General features: G+C 36.1%; 1 protein-coding gene across 5 annotated transcripts in view; it reads right to left on the reverse strand.

Moving 5' to 3' along the window:
• UNC5C (unc-5 netrin receptor C) overlaps positions 1-24871 on the reverse strand; it is a 343699-nt gene that overhangs the window by 167358 nt on the left and 151470 nt on the right. The window lies entirely within an intron of this gene.

Here is a 24871-nt window from a genome sequence, read left to right on the forward strand (position 1 = left end):
GATTATATCCAGATGTTTGAACACTATTATTTATTATACTAATTCATCTTTTTTTGTTCTGATGTTTAAACTTTTCACATAGGTTAATTTGGGTGATTCATGTAGATTTTAGTTGTTTCAGGAAAATGGATTACATGGCCTACCATGCTTAGCCCACAGTAGGTATTTAAGAAATTCTTTTTGAATTGACCAGCTTCTGCTTAAGGAGAACTTTATACATTGTGTTGGCAATGGAATACAAATAGGATATTCAGAAAATTATTTTACATTATCATCTCTAGAAATGGATGACAAATTCATTCTGATGAAAGACAGATATGGTGCAATGAATAGATGCTTTCACAGAAACATTAAAGCCCATGAAAATAACCCAGACACAGTCTAAATTAGCCTCTGGTGTGCTGACAGCCTGTTCGGCATAGTATATGAATACCCCTTTCATGATTTAAAAACATTTTGACGTCTAAAATAACATTAAACCTAGTTACCTGTGATGTATAAAATTATAATATATCATAACTGAGTAGTTCAATTGAACACTGAGGTATTTGGAAAAGCAAATTCAATAAGATAATAAGTCTATGTTTTTCTCCCTATACCCATGGAAACTAAGTAAAACAACTTGTGTTTTTATAGTATCTTTTTTTTTTTAAACTGTCAATTTCAAAACTCTTTACAAATCATAGACTAACTACTACATTTCAGGTCACTTTATGGCATTGGTAAGAGTTATGAATTGACTTAAAATACAAATACATGAAATTAAAGAAAAACAGAAACAAAACAGGCAAAAATATTTCATAGAGCAATCCATTGAAAGTAGGCCAGCTCTGATGACTGCTAATGTTTATTTATGATGCACTTCATTAAAACCTTTGACTTTTCCAAAGGCTACCTGTAAATCAGTTATGATTTGTAGGTCTTAGGAATGTGTTCAATCCTCAGTCATTATTCTCCAAACCAGGTGTCTGAGACATTTCCCAACCCCAGATAAGTTTAAGGACCTAAGCCAGAGCTACCCAATACAAATATAATGCAAACCACGTAGGAATTTAAAACCTTCTAATAGCTACATTACAAAAAGTAAAAAGAAACAAATGGGATTAATTTTAATAATATATTTTCTTTAACCCAATATATTAAAAATATTGTCACTGTAACATATAGTCAACAGAAAAATTTATTGATATTTCACATTTTTTTTTGCACTAAGCCCATGAAATCCAGTGTATATTTTATTTATAACTTAGCAATCTCAACCTGACAGCTAAATTTTCACTAATTCCAGTGATTTGAATTTGGTTGAATTCACTAATTCCAGTTGATTTGAATTTGGTTTTTATGAAATGTATAGTTCAATAGCTACGGGTAGAGTTAAGCATCCAAAATATTCCAAACATACTTAAATATTTTCTTTCTTTTAAGATTTTATTTATTTGACAGAGAGAGAGACAGCGAGAGAGGGAACACAAGCAGGGGGAGTGGGAGAGGGAGAAACAGGCTTCCCATCAAGCAGAGAGCCCGATGCGGGGCTTGATCTCAGGACCCTGGGATCACGACCTGAGCCAAAGGCAGATGCTTAACGACTGAGCCACCCAGGTGCCCCTAAACATACTTACATATTTTCTAATAACTGACTCCAATATCAGTTTTAAATTTAAATTAATGAAAATTAAATAAAATGAAGAATTCAATTCCTCAGTCATACTAGCAATGTTGTTTTTTTTTTTATAAGTTTACTGGATTTTTTTTTAAGATTTTATTTATTTTTTGACACAGAGAGAGACAGCGAGAGAGGGAACACAAGCAGGGGGATGGGGAGAGGGAGAAGCAGGCTCCCTGCTCAGCAGGGAGCTCAGTGCGGGGCTCGATGTGGGGCTCGATGTGGGGCTCGATCCCAGGACCCTGGGATCATGACCTGAGCGAAAGGCAGATGCTTAACCATCTGAGCCACCCAGGTGCCCCTATACTAGCAATATTTTAAGTCCTTGATCATTCAATGTAGCTGGAGTTTTGTATTAAATAGCCCAAATCTAAGCAAATTAAACAACACAAAATAAGAGGAAATGAGGATGGTATTCTAGAGGAAGAAAACAAGTAGAATGACAAGTATGGATAAAGCTGCTTTTTGTAAGCCTAATTAAAAAAATAATTGTTTCCAAGATTCTTCTGTCATTTTTTTGGTTTCCAGAATAGTCTTGACATTTGTTTATTTGCTGGCCACAAGATGATACAGGACACAGTTTTAAGGTTAGAATGGAGCTCATGAGCATCCATTTCAAATCCTTTCTGTAAGAAAAGTTTAGTCTACAGTTCAACTATCCAATGCATTGGCCACTAGCCATATATGGCTATTAGGCATTTAAAACATGGCTAGTCCAAACTGAGACATGGTATAAGTATAAAATCCACATTGGATTTTAAAGACTTGGCACAAACAAAGATAAAATGTCTTACTAAAATGTTTTAAGACTGAATACATGTTACAATGATTCTATTTTGGATGTATTAGATTATATAATTATTAAACTTAATTTTACCTCTTTTTATTTTTTCTTTTTAAAAAGAATTTATTTATTTATTTATTTATTTATTTATTTATTTATTTAAGAAAGAGAGCACGCGCACATGTGCACTAGTTAGGGGGAGGGTCAAGGGAGACGGAGACAAGCAGACTCCCCACTGAGCAGGGAGCCCGACAGGGACCTCCATCCCAGGACCCTGAAGCTATAACCTGAGCTGAAGGCAGACGCTCAACAACTGAGCTACCCAGGCATTCCTCTTTTTATTTTTTAATAGAGCTACTAGAAATTTAAAATTTCATATGTGGTCACATTATTTTTTTATTGGACAACACTGTCTAGAAAGAGAACTTGCATTTTCTTGTACCACAGAGTTGACCGCTGAGGCTGCCTTGCTTGGTTTTTGGTTGACTCTGAGCATGTGATTTCTGATTTTCAGAGTTCCTCTTTACCAATATGCTGCCAAACAAAAGCTGCATATTCTTGGCCACAGTGGGGCTTATGACCTGGTTTCCTGTCGCTGGCTTTTGCAAGCAAAGTTAGGGTGGACTCCAGGGCCTCCATGAAAAGGAGGGTTTATCTGTTCTCATTTTCAGCTAATTGCTGTTTTGTTCTGTTAACCTTCTTTTGCTCACTTATGTTTGGCAGCTTGATTTGTGCTTTTCATTCTTCAGGAGTTGCAAAAGTAGCAAACTACACCACCCATTGTGGGCGACTGCATGCAATTACTGCATGCAGTTTTACATTTTTATCACAGTAGGACAAAGGCATTATAAGAAAAGCGCTACATGAATAATTATATGAATAAAATAATCACCAGGTTGTTCAAAAGAGTATGTAATTCAAAAGAACATGCAGTTCAAAGTGGGCATCATTTTATTAATAGACAGCCAGTCTGTGGAAGGAAAGCTATAGTTTTATTTGTCTCAGTCTTTACATTGCCTATCTGGTTAGCATATATGCAGCACAGCCCTGAGGTTGTCAAGGAAGTTGAAAAGGTGTTGGACCTCTGCTGCTGCCTGTTCTGTCTACTACACTCTTGGTAGCAAGAAGGACAGAAAAATAGCCTCCATGGTGTTACACCCAGAGATGCTAAGGATTACTTGGATCTGTGTTGCTTAGGTTGTACACATACTGCGGGGGATCTGGAAACTTCGGTTTGGTGAACCTATAAAGTGGCATTATCACTTCAAGCTTCTCAGAACCTTCCTGGCATAAGTAACTCAACCATGTCTGGCCTCAGCACTTCGTCTAGGCACGTGGTGCTGTCACCAATGCCTCAGTGCAAAGGGACACCAAGGGTGCTTGCTCATTTTGCTGAGGTAGTGACACCACGTCTGATGCCCACTGTTCTTCGTGAATTTTCCTGACACCTTTGCTGATAGAGAAAGGCTGCTTCTGCACCACAAACTCCCTGTGTTTGGCCCTTGAAAAACATTTCGCCTGTAGCTCCAGGGCTCTACTACAGCACACTTTTGCATGGCTCATAGAAGGAAGAGCAAACTTCTATACTGTCTTGTAACACTGTAGTAATGTAATGTGCCTCGAAGGATCCCCCGAAGAGAGCCCTTAGAACATGAAACAGTCAAACCTCATTAAAACACACCATTCAATAACACCATTTACAAGCACAGACTTTCAACGGGAAACATAAAAGGACTGAGCTATAAAGAATGATTGCCTACTAGAGGTCCATCAAGTTCAGCACTTCCTTTTAAAGGGTTAATAAAGTTGCTTATATGACTGAAAACGGAAAAATAGCTAATATAATTCACCTTTTTAAATGTTCATCTTGCTGATAGACTGAGAAGTGGAATGGCAGTTTATATAAACATTGACTTAGCACCCCATGTGTATTTCAAATGCATATAACAACACATTCTCTAGTTTTAAGAAATAATTCCTTTTCTAATTACTAATTCCAGTGAATTTCTAGATGAGTCAAGCTAGGATATTAATTACCTAGTATCTGCCTTTTTCTCTCAGAATTATTTACCTGAAACCTCAATTATAAATAGAAGAGGCATATTCTTGGGAACAGAACACCAAAGGCACTGGATTTTGATAGACTTGTTTTTCTAATAAAAATTTAGCAAGTGTTGGTAGAGGTGGACGGAAAAAGAAGGAATACACTCAGAGGACTGACTATGCCTAACATTTGTCAATTAATTTATGGCTTCAATAACATAGAGTTGACATCATTACATATTTGACATGAATTCTTTGTTGTTATGGCCAATATCTACTACCTTTCATTCACTTAGTTGTCATTCCTTTCTCCAGAAGAATTTCCGAGACTCCGAATTAAATAATATTATGTTTGTTGAGAGCCTACTGTGTTCAGGTACCGTACTTGACACTTAACCAACATGGCCTCCTTAATGCTTACAATAATCAGTTCAAGTATGAGCTTTATGGCTAGATGAGGAAACCAAGAGTAAGTGAGGGCAGGTTCCCTAAGGTCAGGTGACTTGTATGTGGCTCTATAGAAAACTGAATACTGTTCTGCCTTGCAACAGAGCCTGAGGCTTTCCATTAAGCTACACCACTACCATGAAAGGAGTTATGCAACAATAAATATGAAATTTTAGAGATAATGTTACTACTCGTTACCAAAGGACAGAGTATTAATCCAGGAATTCTGCCTGCAGATGTCCTCACAATGGTTTTCTCATGATAGAAAATAATGTGAAACCTCTCTGGTGATAGACAAAAGCCTATTTCTCGGTCTTCCCTTCCAGAATTTACGAGATGAAGAATCACAGATATGATTCCAAGACTCATCTGAAGATTTAATGTCCTAACTTCTATCACTAAACCTAGTGTTGCTCATTTCTATAGTGATAGACTGTCTCTATGTTGGAAAAGATTCACCTGAGTTAAAGTTGTGTGACTTACTGACTAGCATGACTGTGGCAAGTATCCATGAGTGACTGTTGAGGCTGGATTTTCCAACTTGGTGATATTATGATTTTTTTTAATTGCTTGAGATAGCATCTAGATTAAATTTAGGATTGATTTTAGTGAACTGAAATTTTTAGACTGAATAATGCTTACAGTAACTGTTTATCAATAAACAACTAAGTCTTTAATCTCTGAGTCCTTGGCCTTACCTTTTGTTTAAATAATGTTCTAAATATAGATGGATAAGGAAAGAACCAATAAAGAAACCGCCACGTTTTCAGTCATATAGAGCACAATAGTTCTATATTTTAGTAATATTTAATAAAGCAACAAAATTTTTATTCATAACTCACTCTCCAACTGTTAACACTAATTTTAAGCAATTTGCAAATAGGTTATCCTAATTATGCAACAGAACAATCTTTGAATCAGTCAGGCAAGAAATGGCATATGGCTGACATTAACTTGCCATCACTTCAGTCTTCCGTCTGATAACAAACTGAAACACAATTCAGTGAATAACTTTCTATCTAAATGTTGAATTCTCCAAGTTTAGAGCCCTCTAAAGGAAATGCTATAATTCTAGTAATTCATAATTCTGTATGTATATGTCTCTATGTGTATATGTGTGTACATTACATATTATATATTATATGTATATATATGTATATATATTTACTACACTCTTCAGGTAACATGAGAGGGCATTACAAGGGAAAAAGCAAGTTTTATTTAAGATTATTAAGTTAAAATAAGGGAAAGAGTGAACGTTTGTAGTTTATCTCTCTGTCTCAGTTATTGTTTTGAACAGATCATAGACGAGCTAGAAAAGAAGAAATTAAAAAAAAAGTTTCATAACAAAAGAATGCTAAATGCTCAGAACTGTGAGATTTCATGTGTTTGGTAGCCTAGTATATATGGTATATAACAGGCTGTCAAGGAAAATTATTGAAAAGGTAGGAAAAGTAATGCTATTTCTTCAATCAAATCAAAGACTTGAAATTTGAATTAACATTACAATTCTTGTGATTATTTGGCTTCTTTTCCCTTTCTCTCCCTGCATAGTCTTATTCTCTTCTCTGACTTTAGTTCCATAACTCATAAATCTGCATCTCTAGACCTTTATGGGTCAAGTGCAAGTTGCCATCTTGCTAGACACGTTCACATAAATATATGCAAGTTGCATTTTCAAATTCAACATGTCCAAGGTGGGGAGAAGTGAAGGTGTTAAGAAAGTTGACACTTTTATGCCCCTACTGGGAGCAAGGTGATTTACGCGCATACAAGTTTTATCTGATGACCACCGTTCTGATTGTCGTCCTGTGTTCCTTAGCTCAAAGACAGAAAATTAAGTATAACTTCTCTCTTAAATTAGAAACCTAGGAATCGTTTAATTCTTCCCTCTGCCTCCTCACAACTACTTCATTTTCAAGTCATATCAGCTGAACTTCTGACATGTTTATGAATTCCATCCTGTTTTCCTTTCCCACAAGCTTTTAGTAGGATCCTCACTAGCCTTACCCCGAACCACCCGTCTGTTCTTGCCAGGAAAAAAACCAAACAAAACAAAACACCATATTACATTTCCTTGTTTATTTGTTTCTCTAAAATGCAATCCAATCATATTTCCAACTTTCTCCAAAATCTTTTCATGTTTCTCCTTTATCTCTAGCATTAAAGTCAATCATCTTTTATCTGTCTTCAAAGGCCTTTATAATATAGCTCTGGTCTACTTTTCTAGCCTCATCTGACATTTCCCTACCCTACTCTGATCATATAGGACTTCTATTCTTGGCCTTAATCCTTAATTCTTGCCCTCTCATTCTTATCTTTAGTCTTCATTGAACTTACAAGTGCAACCTTCCCTCCCCATCCACGTCCGATTCCTCTTACACATTCCCACCCCCCCCACAACAACTCTCCCTTCCAACATTTACTCATTTCTCTGTTTACTGTAAATTTCTATCTCACTGGAATTCAGGCCCCACCAGAACAGGGGTTTTTGTCTGTTTTGTCCATCTATGTATTTATCATTGAAAATGACTAAAACAGTTTCTAAACCTAGTGAGTATTCAATAAATATCTGCTGGATGAAAGAATAAATTCCCTGAAAGACATTGTTATATTTTCTCTTTCCGAGGCACCCATGTCCCTTGCCTAATTATTCATCCTTCAGCTAGCAAAAAATCTCACCTATCTGTAAACTCACAGGTCTAATATTGCCTTCTTTTTGAGGGTTTTCTTGATTCCTTAGGTATATTAATCAATACTCATTCCATGACTCCATAGCACTTAACCCAGTCTAACTTGGGTTATGATTTGCTATCTCTGTATTACCAAAATGAGAACAATGTATCTTGTCATCCATCCTGCCTTGCAAACAGTAGGAGCTTAATACATGTTCAGTAAACTGATTGTTTAAACAAAGCTGTAGATGAGACATAAACTGAGAAAATAAAACACGTGTTTGTCAACTGGAGTTATAGTAAGGCTACTATTTTAGTTGGAAAACAGCAAAAGCAAAGGGAGACAAGGTGCAATTTCTTAAACCTGTATTGACTCTTCAGGCAGAAAGAACTAGGAGAGATTGAATGACCAGCAGTAAGCCAATAACAGGAACTTTGGAGACTCTTTATCATCTAATACCTCCAGAACAGTTGACATTAATTTTGAATAGACCTAAAAGGACAAATGCCATCTATATAAGCAAGACTTCTAGAGCATTAAACAGTCCTCAGTGTTTTTTTTTCCAACTCCCTTTGTCTATCACAGCTTAGCTTAAAAGATCTAACAAAATCACAGCAGAGGAATTTGCTTCAGGCCACTAGTGAATTCTTTGTGCTTGAAGACACTACATGGTATGTCAAATGTTAATTAGACAATGAAACAAACCAGAGGTGGCATGAGAAAATAGGCAGGCATTGATTTTCTTTTCACTTTTTATTTATTAAAATGCTATAGAGCAAACAGATAAACTTTCTTGGCTCGATATTTATAACCAATTTCCTTGTTTTAACAGGGAAATACGAGTGCCTTCAGAGGTGAATTGAAAGCCTGTCTGTTTCTAGTAATGCTTTGGTTAAGCAGCTTTTCCCCGGGTACAATTGGTTCCTCACTATAATGCCATTTGGTAAGTTTTTTTGCATGGGTTATAACTTGACAGACATAATGTCATAAAATAACTAGGAACTGTAAAAAATGAGAAAATCCAGACTACTTTAAAAAATATGCAAACACACTGTGCATAAGACAGACTTGTCATTATGCTTCAACATTTGCTGAGCCTATAGTTAAAAGAAAGAAAGATACTTCTTAAGATTTTTTATGGTGAAATTGAATGGGATTGGGATTAGACTTGGGGAAAATCAAGTCCTTTCATTATCCTAAGGAATACGGAAGCTGCAGCATAATCTGTAAATTAAGAGCCACCCATCTGCATCCACATTGCCTGAGTTCACTATTTAATGCCTGTGTGAATTTGAGCGGATTACTTAACCTCTCTGTTCCTCTCTTTTTTCATTTGAGAATTGGGGATAATTTTATTGCCAACTTCAAAGCATTGTTATGTAGGTTAAGTCAGTTAATATTTATAAAGCACTGGGAACACAGGGACTATATAGTGTTTGTTAAATAAAATAGTTTTTCATAGAAGGAAGCAAGCTCAGAACCCCACAGTATAGAGCATACAGACATTTGAGAAGCAATAAATCCAATGGGCATTTAATTCAAATTTTCACCCAGCATAACATCTGTTCTCTTCCAAATAAAACATGAAAATGCAATAACCCTTACTAACCTTTGACAATTTATTTATAAACACCATGTTCTGAATTTCTGGGGAAAGGTTTTCAAGGTATGCATATTTCTGGTTTCTAGATTATAATGCAACCAGCACTAGAGCCTGGACAATTACCCTTTTTAATCAACTACCTCTTCAATGCAATGCCTCCTGAAACCATTTCCTAAAACATGTAACAATCATATCACATAATTGTGTAAAACCCAAGATACCCAGGCCTGTTGTTTAATGCTAATTTCCTTGAGCTTTTTATGAAGAATTGCTATTGACTACTTTCATTAGAAAACTATTGACCCTCCTCCAGTGGAGCATCCTGAGAAGAAATTCACTAAACATGCCTCATATTTCATCTCTTGAATATCAAGGTGCAATAGGCACGCTGAAGGATATGGTTTATTTAATCCAAAATTAAAATTTTATAGGCTACATTACCTAAAGTAAATTGCTTAATACATTTAGAAGAACAGCTGTGTTCTAAGTGTTTGGCATCCTGTACTTGAGGCCTAAATTAGGTGAACCGCTACAGACACAAGGGCAGACAATGGTCTCCATGATATTTCAGATGTCAAATCCTGCCCTCCCTCCCCAACCACATACACAAAAACAATTTTCAAACAGGAAAGATCTGCTCTATTAGGTACCTTTGATGCCAAAGAGATTTTGTAATCTTTCCTCTCCCTTTCTTAGTCTACAAAATTGAGAAACAGTCAAAACTATTTTACAAGAATAAACGGCCTGATTTTCAATTTCTTCAGCTTTGTTTGGGTGCTACTCCATTTTTTATTTAAAGTATTCATGCTGTATTCAAAAATAGATCCAAGGCACCTTACAATAAAAACAGATATAAAACACAGCACTTAAAATAAAGCTGGAACTGGTGTGTGGCTGGAGGTTCGTGAACACAAGGGAGACGTTCTCACTTGGCTTCTAAGCAAAGTATTCAGAAATCATTCTATAGTGCTCAGAGGGTGAAAATATAATAAAAGAGTACAATCTAGATTTCTTACAGTTGAGTGGAAGAGATGGCACCAGACTTTAGGCCCTTAGGAAGCTATACTACCACATGAGAGGACAGGCGGTAAGAAAAAGGTAGCGGGATTCTGCCGGCACTCCTTTAAGCTAGGAGTTGCTGAGAGCTGATTTCTGCAAAACTAGATATACCCCAGTTCAACTATCTCCTGCAGTATCCTCTGCTACCAATAAAGTACAAGCCACCATATTTTTTTGTCCTTTACTACCATATCCTCCTCAAAGCTCTCCCTTACTTTGACTTGAAACTCTTAAATAGGACCACCCTCCAACGCCAGAGTGGTATCTTAAAAATATAAATGGACACATGCCACAATACTGCTCACAACCTCCTTTTGGCTTTTACTGTCGCCTAGAATGCCTTATATTTACACAACCTGACACTAGCTGCCCATCCTTCCTACCACACTCTCCCTCCTCACTCTGTTCCAGCCACTCAGGCTTTTTTGGTGTTCCTCTGAGCACCTGCCAGCAATCTCTGGCTTCAGAATCATTTGTGGTTCCTGATGGAACCTGATGGGGCATTTCTCCTTCTGCTCCGCTCTCTCAACTCATTCGGGACCCCTCTCTACTATCACTTCTCCCAGAAGCCTGTTGTCTCCATTCTCTGTCTCCTTATTTACTACTCATTCTTCTTTGTGGCCTTTACCTTCACCCAATATTATGGCCTATGTTGATTTGTTAATATGCTTTTTATCGAAGTCCTCCTTCTAACTCTCCTAAGTGTTTATTTCACTGCTGTATCCACAGCACAAGCACAGTGACAGGTACGTAGTAGGTATCCAACAAATGACTACTGAATAAGTGAATGGACCTCCAGTTTTAGGAAATAAATGGCTTAGCTGTTAGTCTATGGGAGAGGGAATGAAAGACACTGACTGTTTTTACAAATGTGGCAAAAGTGTGGAATACTTCCATTAATTCCTTTTTGGCTATTAAACTATGTTGGGCTTCAAAATAAGAAAATAAGAGTAAATACATTATTTCTTCTTGGTTTGTGAAGCAATTCTAAATATAATGAAGCCGTTTTGATGACAATCTCTAATCAAATCACCATAGATAAGGTCTGATCTCTGGCTGGTCTCCAATTGTCATTATTTGGTAAATCTGAAGAATGGATTTGAATTAGCCCTTCAATTATATTGTAAGCAGGTTTACATCCCAACACAAATTTGGGGAGTGTGCACTCTAATGTTAAGAAAAGAGAAAGAAAATGTCAAAGCAGCATCCCTCAAGGACTGCTCTGAATGAATGAGAAAACTAATCCAAGAAAACAAAGGAAAATAATATGTCAACACAGACCTTCCCCCAACATTTGCAGGACTAAGGACAAGAGTGCAAATGGAGGCCCACATACTGTATGTCTAAATATTTCAAGGTTATTAATCAAGCTAACTATTAAATAAAATATTTGTCATCCCTAATCTTGATAAATACACCTTCCAGGGATTTACTATATGACTAAATTCTACATTATCATTCTTTATGGGCTCTGAGTTCCATGTTGAGGCCCTTGGGAGCCTGGGAAGAGCAGATGCATTCTCTTTCCACTCCTGGATCCCTTAGTTGCCATGAGCTCCCTTGTAGGTACCCTCCCATGTGGCCATCCCCATATACCTGCAGAAGCTCTGTCCACAATCCTTACAAACAGTTGCCCCTTGGCCACCCCTTAGACCTAGGAATTTACATACTGGCAGCAAGGTTTGCCTTTGAGAGGACAGACCCAGGGACATGGTGTGTGTGTGTGTATATATATATATATATATATATATATATATATATATATATATATGCCTTAGAATCAAGCAAAAGCCATTTGAGCAGAGAATACTGAAGTCCTGGGTACTCACTGCAAACCTAGACTGGGAGGTGTGTGAGGAGGGGCATAGAAGAGCCACAGTGGGGACCCCCTAGAGTGCAAGGGCCAGAACAGTTAAGCCTCTAAAGCAGGCTTATGGGTGGTATGGTCAGTACCAGTCAGAGTCTTTCTACAAAACAGGAAAAGAAGGAAGTAGAGAAGTATGGATCAAACACAGTACACGGGTCATATAAAGTAAATACAAAGTTCAGGAAAAAAAATCACATTATTAATCTTCAGGTAGTTAAAAATGTCTTGAGAGCTTAATTATAATAATACAATAGACTGAATTATAGTAGTAAATATTTAAATTAGCACTTCAAGCATTTAAAAGTAGAAATGACATGGCAAATAATAAATTGGAGTAACATACCCTGAAAATACTTAACAGAGACTGAGAAGTGAACATTTTATCTTATTTGTCTTTCCCTCACCCACCTTGTCTAGTGGCTTGTCATGTAGTTGACCCTCAATTAACATTTGGGTAAGAAGTGGATGAACAAATAAAAAATTAAATTAAAAAAATATGAGAGAAGCTGACAGACATAGAAAGTAAATAATCAGGGTTTTGAATCAACGTAAAAATAAATTAGAATTAGTCATTAAGGACATAATTGAAGAAAATATTTTAAAATGTAGTTAAAATTAATACGAAGAAACCATTATCAAAGTAGCTTCTCTTAAGGTTATTTAATCTCAGATAAAAATAAATTTTCTACACTGTCACACGGGGCAACAAAAACAACAGATTATTTTAAATGAAACCATTTTCAAGAAATGTATAGATATTCTTTCTGCAATGAAGAAGAAACAGAACGATACAATGGTAGGAATGCAAAGGTGATTGTTATAAAGAAAATGCGTTAATTTAATGGGCTTATCTGAACAACCAAAACATCATATAATTAATTCGAGCCAAAAAGATATTTGATAACCTTAAACACTCACTCCTAATAAAACAACCAAAAATAAGATTAGGAGGAAAATTTTCTAATAGTAAAGTACCTATTTTACAATGAAAAGCAATGCTCTCAGTGGCAAACTCCTTAAGAGAGTCCCTTCAAATCCAGGAACAAAAGAAGAGTGCTCACTATTTAACATTATTTTATGTTTAAAAGGCAATAAACATAAAAGATATTTGATTCATTAAGTCATTTTTATGAATACCCTTGAGATTTAGATAAATCTTTTTTTAAAAATTTGCCTTTGAGATATAGATATATGTCATAAATATAGGCACACACACTTTTTCAGTGAAAGATGTTCGCTCTGCGTCTTGTATTGTTGACCTATAAGGTGATTTGTATTTTCTACTCAATGAAACAGGTTATCTGGTATTAGAGAATAAAAGGAAATAGACTGTTTGTAAATATTGAGATTGTTCCCATATTCTACAGGAAAAAGTAGATATGCAGGTGTACCAATATTTGTGTTGGTTTAAAACAGCGTCAGCTTGAAAACCAGTAATCTATTATATTTTTAGAAGTTTTCTTTTTAAAAAATAAAATAGATTTTCTCTATTTTTTATTATAACTAAGTTACGAATGTATCATTCTAAAAGAAATTACAGTCCTTGACATTAGATTAAACTTAACACAAAATAAGGGTAATCTGCAACTCTTTGATTTGCTTTTCCAAATTTTCCTTTTTCCTTAAGTATTTTCAAGTTACTTTTCAAATAAATTAATGCCATTGTGTATAATACGCCATACATCCATTATTTCATTGCTAGAAATTCAAGCTTGATCATTTAAGTAAGGCTTTTCTGGAAACTACAGTTGCTTTTTACAAATTAAAGGAAGAGTCAGCATAGCTGGATGGGATGCTTAGTGCCCCCAGACAACAGTTTTGGTGGTCTGTCTCTTCCCTGGTGTTTTAGGCTAAACCCAATGAAGTGCTAATATCATTCCCTACTCAGGCCTCAGCTCTGCAGGATTGTTTAACATTATACAGAATTTGTATAAGCAAATCACAATTTGTAATATTCAGGGAACGTAATCAGTTGCTTGATTATATTTTGGAACGCACCCACGGAAAAAAGTCAATCAAACATCTATGACAAAAAGTAAGTAAGAAGGCTTTGTTGTGGGGGGAAGATTGTCTTTAATATTCTTATTTTAAAATCACTCTTTTAAATTTTCTGCTTTATAATGAACTACAGCCAATTACTTCCCATCAACACTGATAAAAAGAGCTGTCCAACTGTTCAACATTTGCTCTACTAATTGAATGATCAATTATTCAAATAAATGATTCTCCCTATCAAGCTCCAAGAAAAGTCTTGGTCGTTGCTCCAGCCCCAGATATAACACAGTGTGGAGCAACAAAGAGACCAAATCCAGATAGAATTCTGAATTGTTAAAGAGAAAATCCCTCTAATTGGGCTAAGATTTATGGCACTAGAAACTGCTTTGGCATCTCATGGATTCTGATCTTTTCTGAGACTGCTAATCTCACCTTCTCATAGTCTGTTTTGCTGATTAATTCATTGGCAAGTATCACTATGTTTCTTAAGAACATGCACTTTGTTAGGTAATGGATTTTAATGATTAGTCTAAATGCACTCCTTCCTTGCCAGCAAAGAAAGACTTCTCCCTAAGTTATCTCAGCCCCAAGAGGACTCTGCAGGGAGTCGGGGGGAGTGGGGGTCTGGGCAGTGGCAGGGGAATTCTCAGCTGACAGATGGCAGATGTGTTCTGCATTCACGCCCTACATTTAGATGGATTAATAGTAGCTGAAGGTCGTTCTGTGGATTTGCTCTTTTAAATAAAACAAAATAACTTTTAAAAGACTCAGACTGCCTGGGTAAGCAGATACTATCCCTAGTGTTCAGAGTGTTCAGAAGGATTCCTTCTCAGTGACAAACTTTAAAGATAAAGACATGCATCCAAGCAAGGAGCGCTCACACCAATGGGAACAGATCTCCCCCCCCATAATTACTTTCACACACGAGTCACACACTACTTTCACCCATGTCTAAAAGCTACCTAGTTCACAGAAACACAAGATTTGGTAGTTTATAGAGTGAGTGGCTCAACTTCCAATTGCAGGTCTCCTTCCTCCCCAAATTAAGAATATGCTGATGGGAATGAAAATTATAGGTTTTTCTCCTTTCAGTTTTATTGAGCTATAATTGACATAGAGCACTATATATATTTAAGGTGTACAGCATAATGACCTGAGAGGAAATACAGCTTTTAGAATTCAGGTTAGTTGGCAACTGAATCATCTAAAGTGTACAGTAAATGCAAAGTATAACCCACTTTCAGAATAGCGGCTAAGAATCAGATTCTCAGAGATATCATCTATTAATGGGAGGAACATCTAAACTGGGCAGAATTTTATCTCAAATCAGGCTAGATTAAAGTGCTGATAAAAGTCCATGTAACTAACTATTTTTATGATATCCTAAGGCTACTATGATGATCATTTCAGGAGCTAAAAAAGTCAAACTTTTTGCAGGTCCAAACAAACATGGGATATGTAAATTCCAGTTAATAATAGCTTCATGCAGAGAGCTTAGGAGGGATCATTGAAATATGAGCAGTGTGGAGTCAGGACTTTGTTCCAGGGCCTGCTAGTGACTAGCACACCCATAGGTCTCGAACAGATATTTATTGAATGACTGAATGAAAGACCCCAGGTAGCTCTTACTACTTCAAACTTCATTTAATTATTCTTCCATAGTAAATTTGAGAGAAAGCATCTGACTTCAAAATCTTACTAGGTTAGATTAAAAACCACGACTTGCAAATTTTACCTTACTGACTTCCTATAGATACCAAACATGATAATTTCAGGTTATTTAAGGTTACTTAGAAATAGGTGACTCACTGACTTTGTATTGTATTTCTAGAGAAAACGCTAAATTTCCTTCATAAAACATAAGAATGTTCACCTAATATTTTACTAGTATGTTAAGACTTAACCCGATTGGCCACATGATTGTGCTCGTGGTTTAAGAACTTTAAAATCATTACTCGTTTTGAAAGTAGGAATAAATGTTCATACTGAGGGTAATTTATTGGTTCTGATACACATCATTTAAAGACTATCAGTGAATAGGGGAAAAAGGATAACTGGGGCACAGAATAGAGAGACAATAAAGAAATACAGTCTGATCAATAATAAATAGGATACTAAGAAACACCCCAGAGACTCCATGCCTCCAAGTTCACTTAAGTCTTAACGTACTTTACATTTCAAATCATATCTCACAGAACAAGTGATAGGATTACACTGCTAAATCCATAAGCATTGATTTTTGTCTCAGTCACAGATGCATGCTGTGCACTATTGGAAAATTTGCTAAAATAGGTTTGTGCCATATAGTGACTAGCATGTAGTGAGTGCTATTTCTATAAACTTGCTGAAGTCTTTAATAAGCAATCATCTAAGCTTTAGAAACATCAACAACATTAAATTATGCAGAATCCTCTGAACCTGCTCGTGGATCTTTCTCGATTCTATCATTTTTCATTGTTGTGGAGGCCTTCCTATTCCCCAAGCGGAGTATCCTGCTTTCTAAAAATCACAGCACACATGTGTGAGCTTTCAAAGTGTTTTTAGGAAATATCCCCAGTGGACTCTGGAGAGCCTGCCTTCCGGTCAGAGAAAGAAGCAGCGCTCAAATGGGCTATTATTTTCACTGATAGGTTGACCCCATTCCTTGTGGAATTTTGGATTTAGTTTCACATGATTTAGTTTCACTTGGTGGTAGATCAGTGCTCAGCAGCCGTCAGAGTAACAACCACTTGGTTCTTGTGAGGCAGGATAAGGAATCTTGGGAGAAGAGAGGCTTAAGATAAGGAGGTGACAAGATGCCAGTGACGCCTCATGCCTTTGTGGGCTCTGTCAACTACTCCTGGGGAAGAGTTGTTCAAGACTAGGCTAGGAAATGGATAAGAGCCACAAATAGTCCCTGGAAGACTTGTGGCTTGACGACATAAAGACGGGGGGCGGGTATTATTATGGCATTTGTTGCTTTTATCACTTTGCTCATTCTCCATTAGAGAGCCTTCTGAAACATCCTCTTTGTTTTGAAATTTTTCTTTGTTCTTTACTTTGTTTTCATGCCCTCTACGTTGACTTAACTCTCTTTGATGGAAAGCAATCATATTTGGTCCCATTTTCTCATGCTCCAATTTTTATTTTAGCTACATTCTCATATCAAGTTTCTTTCCATGTACTTTAAGTGTATCTTCAAAATATTTTGATTTTAGTGTTTAAAATAATATAGAACATTTAAATTTATTTAAAAATAAAAATCAAGGTTATCAATTTACATTTTATATCTCATTAACATGGTCACATTTGGATGGAATGTAAGTAACACATTATAAAGAACATTTAACATCACTAGCATAATTGTAAACACAAATTACTGTTTTTCCTGATATCTAAGACTTCTATATTCCTTATGTGACCATCTTCAATATAACTTCTTAAAATTAGTCATTAATTTAAAAAATAAAAGCTTGTAAACCAAATCTCCAGATTTGCTGTGATGCTATTTTTCTCATCTTTTTTCCTATGGTGACGAACAACTCTTTTTAGTGAATATGCTGGAGTAAGACCACACTATTTATTCAGAATTCATTGAACGATCATCTCTAATTTCTATGATTAAGCATTTAGCTTCAGATTTTGCATGTAGCTAATAGCACTGAGCCCACTTTAATTAACTTAACCTCATTAAGGAAAGGCGCTCTCTCCTGGGGACCACGTGACAAGTAAAATGTGAAAGTTTGTATTTTGTTCAATTTTACCATACTGATTTAAAACTTTCATTGTAATGAATATTTGTTAAGTATGCAACATGTACTAAAGAGAATTTTTATAGAATATACAAGAAAAGGAAACAAGATACTTAGAATTCAAATATTTTAAAATTCTAATCCCTAACATTATTATTGTTCTTATATAAATAGATTAATGAGCTTTTTATTTTAGAGTCATACGTTTTTGAAAAAAAAATTACTGCACTATCATCAAACCACAGGAAACAACTTGAATTTCTTACAGGCACAGAATGAGATGTATGCTTTGCTTCTGAGTATGAACACTCATCATTATCGAACATCCATAGTGATTCTAAAAGAGCCACTTTGAAGACCTACATCATGGAGCTGGATGTGTTGATTGTATATTTCTGTGAAATCATTCATGAAGGTGCTTGAAGTTCACAGCAGATTTGCTGTGAAAAGAAAGTATGTGTCTGTGTGTGGGTGCCATGGCACTGAAAGAAAATGGAAATAGAAAGAGTGTAAAAGAACCACCCCTATTCTTCTATCTTCTTATTTAGTTTTTCAAATAAACACGTCTTCTCTGGCTTTCCCCAAAAGGAAAACACCACCACCATATATGCCTATCTATGAGACAGTAACTTTGAGTAGTGTTAACTTTAACAAAAATTATTAAATTTTGAATATGTCTAAAGTTTAGATATTAGAATGCCAAATTAAATTGGACAACTTAATTATTTGATACGTTACTTCTAACGTTTAAGTGTTTTATTAATAATGGGGATTTGGAAATATTGTCTAAAATATTGCATATACATTTACCAATGACCTAAACGACAATCTAAGTGACTAGACATTAAAAAAAAAATCAAAACCCTGCTAAAACATTAGATGAAAATTATAGATTGCCAAGGCTACTAGGATATTCAGACAATGGGGTCTTCTCACGCCTCATGGTATCAGTTTAACAGTGACTGGCTGCTGACCACAGTGCTGGAATGTAGGTAAGAATGTACATGTGTGTGTGAAGGTCAGTTGGTCGGTAGCAGCTGTTACTAGAAGAAAAGAGCAAAGCCCAGTGCTAGGGTTACTAAAGCAGCCACCTGCAAGCTCAGGAGCCCGAGATGATACTCAGTGAGAATTTGGTGGCCAGGTTTCTCAGTCACACTGCAAGTGACACTAATGAGTTGGTTCAGGTCACAGCCGGCCTGTTTCACAGTCCGGTGTCTGGACCTAGCAAACATAAAGTCCTCTTTACCAACATCATCATTCCTGACCTGCATGAATATGTCCAGGTTCTGTGGGACCTGAAGCTTAAAGAATTTGGGAGGCCATGTTAAGAAGAATAATCCAAAATCATGTATAAAAACTTAAATGCAAAATATTTTATTTAAAATGAGAAAAGAAGTCATAAAAAATTAAGAATCTGAAAAAAAGACAAGAACTGCAAGCACCACAAAATTCAGAAACATAACATTTTTTTCTTCTTCACTGCTTGTCACACTTCCATAATGCTTTTTTTTTTTCTTTGCATTTGTTCTGCTTCCCACTCTTTATGGCTTTTCCATGTGACAAAGGTCTTGCATTTAGCATGTATTAACTGACTTGTCTCACTTCCCTGGGTGCTAATGAGGTCCCATAATTGCAAGCTTGTAGTCCGTTGCCATGTTGGTCTTTGAAACATTTTTCAATGCTGCTTCCCTTTAACTTCTTACTCCTAAGCACAGGTGATTGGCTCTGCTTTGGATGGCATGCCAGCTCTGGTCTGGTTAGTACACTGTTACAGTGAATCACTCTTCTCCTGGTCACACTACCCAGCAGATATGACAATGGGTTTGGCTTCGTGGCCACCACTGGCTTCTCCCTGTCACAGCTTTGCTAGCTCTCTTGGCTTCACTGTCACTGGCATCTCTGATCTTTCTTTACTGCAAGTTGTGATAATGGGGTGGGGATCTTGAACCCGAAACCTTTTCTTAAACAGAAAAGAATAGGTGATAAGTGTAGGATATGGGAAATAACTCTGTGTCCTTTGCCTAAATTAAAAAAAAAAAAACAAACATAAAAAGTTCGCATTCAAAGAAGTGCTCTCCTCATTTGGGAATTGCAGGCATCTTTATTCCTTTTTAATCTTTTAACACTCTCTGGCCCACTATACAAGATGAACTTCCACACATAAATCTAAGGTACATGTTCGCCAAAGATCTTTTGCTTTGATGTCACAAACATCATCTTTCATATTTGATTACTTCTAGTACACTGAATGAGAGAGAATGTTCAACTACCCTGTGTCATTTTGTATAAACCAATCTTTTGGCAACAGATTAGCTTTCAGTCACACTTATTAATATATGAGCAAACTGGCACTCGAAAGGAATTCATAAGGCATAGATGACCCAGCCCCTAATTTGGATAAGTACATAGTATAGTGTCCCCAGGTGGAGTAATCTCCTATCTGCCTGTATCTACCCTTTTGGCAATGGGATAAATAGCTTTGCCATCAATTGATTCTAAATTGATTCTCCCACTTAGCCACTGCTTTATCAATCCTTGGCTGAATGTAAAGCTGGAAGTGAGCGACTTCCTCAGGGTGCACTGCTTTTGATGGGTTAGCTGTCAAACGCTCCATTGTCCAAATTACACCGCTACTGTAGATTTCCTGCTAAGAAACAATTTACTGTAGCATAGGGCTATCAGTCTTGTGGGCTGTGTTAGTTTTGGGGGATCAAAATCTGATTAACTTACTGCAGATACACAGCAGTTCCCCCTGTTGCTTTCCCCAAATTTCCATTTACTGTATTGTTAGCACGATATGATAATAGAGGCCCTATACGGAAGCATTGCTAGGATAAACAGTAAGCAATGTTGCCAAAGCCGCGTGCAATATCAAAGCCGAAGATAAGCGTGAAAACAACAAATAAAAAAGAGAAGAGGATGAAAAAAAGAAGCTAAATCATCAGTATGTTCTCATATTTTTCTTCCCAAAAAAAGAAAATGTAAATTGTCTGAGATATATTATCTAGCATAATACAATAATTATTGGAAGTATATTAAAATGTATTAGAGTATATTAAAAGTAACTTATATATAATATACATTATGTGTATACATACACACATATACATATATGTGTATGTATACATATATGTATACATATATACACATATACATTATGTGTATGTATACACACACACATATATTACTTTTAGCCAGACACCTTTTCCAAACTGATGAACAGCTTTAAAGGGATAAGTACTCCAAACGCTATGTGCATGGATTTTCTTTACTGTTGTTGTTAAATACATAAAAAAAAAAAATAGAACGTTACAAACAAATCTCTTTTGGTGACTTAATGTTTTCTCCTTTTAAAAAACTATTCCCATAACAGTCATCCTCAAGATTTCTGTTTGGTAATATTAAGACTCAATTATTGCTTTACTGATTCAATACAACAACTTAATGATGAGTCTGTTTACCTTTTCTACCAACTTATTTATATAAATACCAAACAACAGCATACCAAGGAGATTTCTGTGATGAGCAAAATGCCAGGCTCTTTACTCCTTTTATTCAATAGGAGGGAGTCAAATACTAGACTTAATAAGCACATTCAAGACAAGACCAAACATCAGTTCTAATATTGCATTTGTGATAATATTGACATCCGTATTTGCTAACTTAATTGAAGCACGACAACTAGCTTTAATATAAACTTCCCAAGTTTTAATAAGCCGAGACACGGACATTCTCATTACTCCGGCAAATAAGGGCACATGTCACCCTTTCATCTTCTCAAGAAGACCTACTCCCACTGCCTCTTCTCATCAGGATACTCAGATTTGTCTCTGTCATATTTCACTTAAAAAAGACATTATTCTACTTTAGTACACCAAACACTTTTATCAATAGCATTCACTGATCTACCTCATAAAGGGTCATTTATTAAATTAGTAGCAGAGTGTGAAAAAATGTTTTACACTAAAATAAAGTAACTAGAACAGTCCATTTCAAACCCAAATATTTTATTATACATAAATACAGCTAATTATATATATCTCAAATATATATGTAACATATATATGCACATGTGGAAATATTTATAGTTGAAATATAGTTGAAATATTTATAGTTGAAATTTATAGTTGAAATTATATGAAACCTTGTCAGTGTAGGGCTAAGAAGAGAACTGATCATTGTCCCAACTTTATTTTTTTATTTATTTTATTATTATTATTTTTTTATTTATTTGACAGAGAGGGACACAGCAAGAGAGGGACACAAGCAGGAGGGAGTGAGGGAGGGAGAAGCAGGCCTCCCGCTGAGCAGGGAGCCCGATGTGGGACTCGATTCCAGGACCCTGGGATCGTGACCCGAGCCGAAGGCAGTTGCTTAACCAACCGAGCCACCCAGGCGCCCCTGTCCTAACTTTAAGCTCATCTCTGCCTCCTCTTCAACTTCATGTGGGAAATATTTCTTGAATAACTATTACGTACTAGGTTCTACGCTTGGCTTGCAAATCCAATGTGCATATAAATAGTTTCTGTCCTTAAAGAAGTCACTGTAATAGAGACAAAAATTGAAAAATTATAAATACAGGAATAATAGATAGAGGTATAAAGCAAAGAGAATAAATTGTGCATGCAAGGGAAGAGGTCAGAGGAGAGCATATTTTAGTAGAATCTTGACAGACGACCTGGTTCGGTGGGCAAGTGGGTAAAGGGTACACTTGCCATGCTACAGAAGCGGGGTCCAAGAGAGCAGCTGTGAAGAAGCACAAGAAGTTTGGTAGAGCTGGAACAGAGGCCACACGTACCTGAGTGTGGATAAAGGCTGGAGAGACGGTAAGGGCCTGGCAGGTAGAAGCAAGAAACTTGAATGAATCCTGGCAAGAAGCCATTAAAGAGTTTTTCAGGAAATAGTAACAGGTTCCAATTTCCAATTAAAAATAATTACTCCATACCCTATGACCCAGCAATTGCACTACTGGGTATTTACCCCAAAAATACAAATATAGTGATCCAAAGGGGCACCTGCACCTCAGTGTTTATAGCAGCAATGTCCACAATAGCCAAACTATGGAAAGAGCCCTGATGCCCATATATAACATATACATATATATATATGATGGAATATTATGCAGCCATCAAGAAATGAAATCTTGCCATTTGCAACGACGTGGATAGAACTAGAGGATATTAATGCTAAGTGAAATAAGTCAATCAGAGAAAGAAAATTATCATATAATCTCACTGATATGTGGAATTTAAGAAATAAGGCCGAGGATCATAAGGGAAGAGAGGAAAAAAATAAAACAAGATGAAATCAGAGAGGGAGACAAACCATAAAAGACTCTTAATCATAGGAAAGAAACTGAGGGTTGCTGGAGGGGAGGAGGTAGAGGTATGGGGTAACTGGGTCATGGACATTAAGGGTGGCATGTGATGTAATAAGACTGATGAATCACATGCCTGTACTTCTGAAACCAATAATACATTATGTTAATTAACTGAATTTAAAATAAAAAAATGTTTAAAAAATAAAATGTATCTATTGAGCAAAAAATAAAAATAAAAATAATTACTTCAGTAGCTGTGTGGAAAAGGAATTCGAAGAGGTGGAAGACAGAAAAGGGGATGAGTACGTAGGAGAGCATTGCAAATCTGCTGATATTATGGAGCCTGTACCAAAACTGTGGTTTTGGGAAAGATGAGAAAGAAAATGTAAAAGATCCTTCAAGGCTCAATTGAGAAGATGAGGTCTTTGGTTGGATATGGGTAACTGAGGAGAGGGATAAGTTAAGAATGAAGTGTCTGACTTGGCTGACTGGTGCCACCAATAAAGGACAGAGTTTAAAAAGGGGGAGAATGGCGATGAGTTTCCTGACGTTACATCTGTGCCCTGATGGAGGACTGGAGACCTTTTGGCATTGTCAGTGGGAGATCTCCCAGAGTGAGGCAAAATGTCTTCAACTGCTGGAACAAGTATGGATTCCCTGTTTATATCATCTATTCCCTTAGTGCTTTGTAATTAAAGAAAAAAAGAACTTTCATCCTCATAAAGACCTCATTTTATTTCAAACATGCTTTGGAAATACAACTGTGCTTTTTTATGATTTTTCCCTATTGTACAGATATGTTGAATTGCTCATATTATAAAAAATTGCAGATTACAATTTGTAAAAAGAGAACATTCAATGTTGGACTGCTCAATTTCATTTTATTCTCGTAAAGAATTTATATTTTCATTAAAATTCATTTTTATCATCACTAAACAAGTAAGAAATAAAGCCAAAGGATTTTCAGTGATGTTTCATAGAACTATAAAACATAGAAAGATGGTTTTTAATAGCACAGGGTATTATATTCCAGGGTTCTGCAATTAAAAGTGTCAGAAGTTCCCATTGCTATTGGTAGCACCGAATTGAGTTGATGGTTCTTACATTATTAAAAGGAGGAAACAAAAATGTCCTTATTAACTTGCAAATCTTCATATTACAACAAAATCATTATTTCTCCTGATGGCTTGCCACACTTTACCTGTGTTGGCCAGTGGCTGAAGGCACGGTCCCATGATGACAACTTCCACTAGGCAACCTTCCTGGATATCCTCCTGGGACCTCAAATTACATGCATTCAGAAAAGCACCTCCTTAGTTTTATTATCTACTTACCTTTTTGAGCTCTGATATGTTCAGAGTTCTTTTATTTGGCTATATTTTAGTAATGAGCTGAGAAAAAAATCAGGCTCTAAAAGGATGATGATTGTTGCAAAAGCCCAAATCTAAAAGTTGCTTAGAGGCTGAACCACATTGATACAAAGTTGAAACATTAAAAATCCTCAGTCCTCTCTAAACAACGTTCTCTCTATATAAAGCTTCTGATTATGGTGTCACTGTTATTGCTGGTACCCACTCTGAAATTTGTCTTGATTCATTTCTAATCATCCATTATAACCTGCAGTGTCTCTTCCTATAATTTCTCTAATGTTTCTCCCATGTATTTCTTCAACCACCGTCCGCC

Source organism: Callorhinus ursinus, unplaced genomic scaffold (assembly GCF_003265705.2).
Source record: "Callorhinus ursinus isolate GAN/ISIS: 27379988/994484 unplaced genomic scaffold, GSC_fseal_2.0 scaffold4, whole genome shotgun sequence".
NCBI classification, from domain to species: domain Eukaryota; kingdom Metazoa; phylum Chordata; class Mammalia; order Carnivora; family Otariidae; genus Callorhinus; species Callorhinus ursinus.